The following is a 4,742-nucleotide window of genomic DNA, read 5'->3' as shown; positions in this document are numbered from 1 at the left end:
CTGTTAATTAGATGCATTTTGTATTAGTGTTTTATTTTATTTAAAAAAATATATTTTTTACATTACATAAATGTACAAATGGGGGGTGGAGACTAAAGTGTAAGGAAAAATATAGAAATATTTGTGTAATATATTAAAAAAGAAATACTGTTATAATAAATTAAATTAAATAACAGAAATGCTAAATCAGAAAGAAAAACAAAGTCATAATACCTTAGAAATCTGCTGTTCTTAACATTATTTATAAGTTTAACCCTTGGGTTGTGTTCGTTTGTGTTAACGCATTTTGTGTTCCCGGTCAAAAATGACCAGCCCACTAAGATTGTTTATAAATCTCTCATATTGCATATATTATCACAAGATATTGCATTAGATCTTTTTATCAACTTCATTTTTAGTAATTATGACAGGTTTTGTACTCCTTTTTTTGAGCATATTTAATATATATACATATATATATATATATATATATATATATATATATATATATATGTGTGTGTGTATATATATATATATATAGAAGGATTAATTGAACTGAGTTTATACCGGGCGAGTGGGGGGCACTGTCTGTGGAAAAATAAATACATATAATAATGACATAATAAAACTTGATAACCACTTGCTTGATCTGAACAAAATAGGTGTAATTTTAAAGCTTAGAATCTGGACTTTACAATGCATATAGCTGATTCTACCAAATCTGAAATAATTATTTTTAATTTGCTGACAAATTAGAACGCTTCGTTCTCATCATTTGCAAATTTGTCATCACAACAATTATATTCAGAGTTGGTAAAACCATAAAAAAAGATGTGATAGCCATGTGTTATTTATCGTTGGAAAGGTCTCAGTTTGTAGAATGCGAGCAAACTTGTTTCACTCAGAGGCCAAACTGCAGTGAGTTTTAGTGTATGAAATTCCCACAGACACACATAAATATAATAAACAGGACTTTGTCACACTTTTCCTTATTACTTCCTAAAACATACATATAACATAGACAATGACATATTGTAGCTTAAAGCAGACTATCCCGATTCAAACAAGCCCAAACACAACATAATATGATAAGTAGATCTTGAATATTCCTCAGAGTGCACATGGGAAGATGTGTGTGTGTGTGTTTGTGTTTATGTGTGCACATACCCGAGGGCTTTGTGTGTGCAAACACACATCCACATATGTGTTCATGTAAAGGATTGGGATGCTCCTGAACACTTAATATTTCTGTATTTTGTAGTGTAATCCATTCATTTCCAATGGCCGGTCATTTTTGACTGGGAACAAGCGTAGCAAAGTGAAATAATAAAAAAAATGGTCCACATTTTTTTGTATGTGTGTTCAAATAACATATGTGGACAAAGTCAAGGAACAGTTTTCTAATTGGATTAAGTAAAACAAATTTAAGACAAACAAAAGGCGACAGGTCAAAATGACCGGAACAAAACATAAGGGTTAAGAGATTGTATAGAACGAGAAACTTCAACTAAAAACGTCTTGGAAATGTATAGTGAAATTTTTATTTTGCTTTTGGAGCAAATGAGGACACAAATAAAATGGTTCCCCATTCACCGCTATAAAAGAAGTTTTCCTGCTATAGTTTACTACCACATTCCAAACTCGGAAATGTGAAAAGGTTCATTAGTTGCACTGTAATGGTCTTCCTCTGTTTCTAGGACCACAGAGCTTCCGCACTGGGCTTTCTCCTGATCGGCTGCTCCTCTGTACTTTCAGTCTTTTCACCCAGTAACCAACCAATCATATCACTCCTGAAGGATCTAGAATGGGCAGGTGAAACACTTGGACCAGCACTCTCTACCTTTGACTTCTTGTGGCTTAGTGAGGACCACTTCACTGCCCGTATCCTCCTGATTGGCTCCTCCTCTCTCCTAATACTCTCTGATTGGCTATCACCAGATGGGTTGATGATTATGTCATGCTGCCTGGCCTTCTCCTCCCTTTCCTGTTCACTGACAGTGTGTGCATTTGCTGAAAATGCAGTAGGGGCAGTAGGAAGTGTCGCTCTCAGTCTCCCATTATTAGTGTCCCCAAGGAGCAGATCTAAATCCCCTGAGGTTACAAAAGGACTTCTCAGCTGGATCCTTAAAATCATCATGGCATTAGGATGCTGGACCACTAGGAAGGCCCTTAATAAATACCTGCTTGATTTAAAAGGTTGGGACTGAACCATGTCATCTTTCACAGTGGGATTTAACATACTTGAAAACAATGTGTTTCTGAAGACAACGGTGAACCACAAAGTGCTACTTCTTTACTCTCAGGTGTTTAGCAGGTATAGATTATGTGTACTTCTGTAGTTAAAAGCTCTTTAGAGCTAATATCATGATAAACTTACATAATGGTTTATAATAGGCCTACTAAAACCTGAGGTTGTTAGAATGTGTAATAATATGATTATAAAGTTTGGTTATGACATATTAAATACATTACAGTTACACTGAGGCCTTGAAAAATCCCTGTGCAATGAATATTTTTTTTTAGCATCACTAACAATGTATTCCTTTGTAAAGAAAGAATGTGACCCTGTCTAAACAGACATAGTATTCTCATTTGTGCAGGGCACCATTCAGCTGTGAAAACAATGAAGCACATTGAAAGGACACATCAATGATCAGTACACTGTAACAATTTATTTGTGACCATTATTTGAGTTTTTATCTAAACTAGCAGGTTTAGTGAATATACTAACTTCCATTGGCTTTAGATTCGTAGTACTCTGGATTGTTTGAAAACATGTCAAATAATTACTTAATACTTATTAAAAATGTTTGGGTAGCTAATGCCTAATGTGTCCTTAGACATTTCTTTTAACAACATCAAGATGTTAGGTTTAAATTCATATGAATGTATAACGGTAAGTGTATATCTTAGGTCCCGTGACCATTTATTTTGTTTTTCATTCATTTTGATTCATCTTTTGGCTTTACTACTTTATTTTAAATGTTACTGCAGTGTGACAGATTAATTTTTAAAAGTATTTTTTTTCTATGCAGTGTCTCTATTAATATGAGGACATAAAAGCTCAATTAGATGGAGCATAGCATGTCACACTGGAGGACATGCCAACTTCCTAAAAGTATTTCATGTCATCTACCCTTTTACAAACCATGACATATGCCATTATTTTGTAGACTTTAACCAAACCCTGAGAAGAATGCGAGCAAGCTCATAGCCTGCACTCACTAAATGCAGATTCCCCATTGCTGCAGGCCACAGATTTATCTTGCTAAGTCACCCTTAGTTCTGTTCAGCTTCTAGCCATGGTTGTATGCAAAAAGCCTTACAGTGTGCGCATGCCAGGAGTGTGAAGCAGCATATCTGTCTGTTGTGCTGCCTCATCATTCTAAGAGCCTTGTCTGCTCTCATACATCACTGTATTGATTCACTTTGCAATGCAGTTGGCAAAAACAAATTACATCAAATGGAATGATTGTGTACTCAAAGAACTACAGACATATTCTTTCTTGCTCACTGGATGTAATGTTCTTTAGATACAGCATGATGTTGTCTATTGCATAATTATATAACAATGGAGGATTATTTGCCTTAAATACCTGAATTAATGAGGTGTTTAGTAAACACTTCATGTACGCTTGTGTCAGGACAGCAGGGAAATGCAATCCTTGTCTTAGGTGCTTATCACTATAGTAAGTCTACAGTAAAATATGATTTTACATTAGCCATAAGCCATTTATTTCTGCAATATTATGACTCTATTCATGGGAAAAGGGAACACAGTGAGGATGGTCCAATATAGTCAGCACTTAACAGCCAAATGGCCTGAACATATTGCAAGGTTCCTGTAGCTCAACTGGTAGAGCCTCATAGGTTTGATTGCCAGGGAGCACACCATCTGATAAAATGTATACCCTGAATGCACTGTAAGTCGCTTTGGATAAAGGCATCTGCCAAATAAATGTAAATGCATATGGCATCATATTCATATCGGTTGTTTATTTTAATATTAAATGGTGATGATTATCCCTAGGACTAGATTTTATAACTATATAAAGCTTGGAATCAATCAGAGTGTCCCATCAGTTGGAATTTATTTTAACAGTAATATAATATCTTTACACCAGAAAACCCTTTCATCTCTTCTTTAGCTAGGATCATTAGTGGTACTTGCTAAGGCAGGCATCACGATTACTATTGCCTGTACAAAACCCCTACCCTAAATCTAAAGCTTAGACATATAACTAAATACACACTGCTTGTGCTATGGACATGAATGATACCTTAAATCGTGCAGCTGATTGAGGAGAGGTATACAATTACTTTTCTTGGAAATCAGACCTCCATTTATCATAATGGACAATAAAACGGGTGAAAATATAGATATACATTGGAGGAGGTAAACAAGACATATCTAAGGACCAGAATATCATTCTGACTCAGACCAGTAAGCAACCTCCCAGAACACTCTATCTAACAACTGGAACACTATAGCAAAGTCCTAAAACACTAGCAAAAACCTAGAACACTATAGTAAACACTTAGAAAACTTTAGCAAACATCTATAACATTTGCAAACACCTAGAACACTATAGCAAACACCTAGAACACTCTAGCCAACATTTGGAACACTCTAGCCAATACCTAGAACACTAGACAACACCTGGAAGACTTTCACACAGCTAGAACACGCTAGCCATCACCTAGATCACTCTAGCAAGGGCTTAGAACACTAGCAAACACCTAGAGCACTCTAGTAAAGACCT

At 35.4% G+C, this 4,742-nt stretch overlaps 1 long non-coding RNA gene across 1 annotated transcript in view; it reads left to right on the top strand.

Annotated features, from left to right (window-relative positions):
• Positions 1-3,933, top strand: part of LOC127454355 (uncharacterized) — a 4,570-nt gene extending 637 nt beyond the window's left edge. Inside the window, exon 3 of the long non-coding RNA XR_007899515.1 lies at positions 1,677-3,933. This is a non-coding gene — a long non-coding RNA (uncharacterized LOC127454355). The remainder of the gene's footprint in view (positions 1-1,676) is intronic.
• The last annotated feature ends 809 nt before the right edge of the window (positions 3,934-4,742 follow it).

Source organism: Myxocyprinus asiaticus, chromosome 16, assembly GCF_019703515.2.
Source record: "Myxocyprinus asiaticus isolate MX2 ecotype Aquarium Trade chromosome 16, UBuf_Myxa_2, whole genome shotgun sequence".
Taxonomy (NCBI): Eukaryota; Metazoa; Chordata; class Actinopteri; order Cypriniformes; family Catostomidae; genus Myxocyprinus; species Myxocyprinus asiaticus.
Note: the sequence above shows the minus strand (reverse complement) of the source record. Positions and strands in the feature narration are given on the sequence as shown.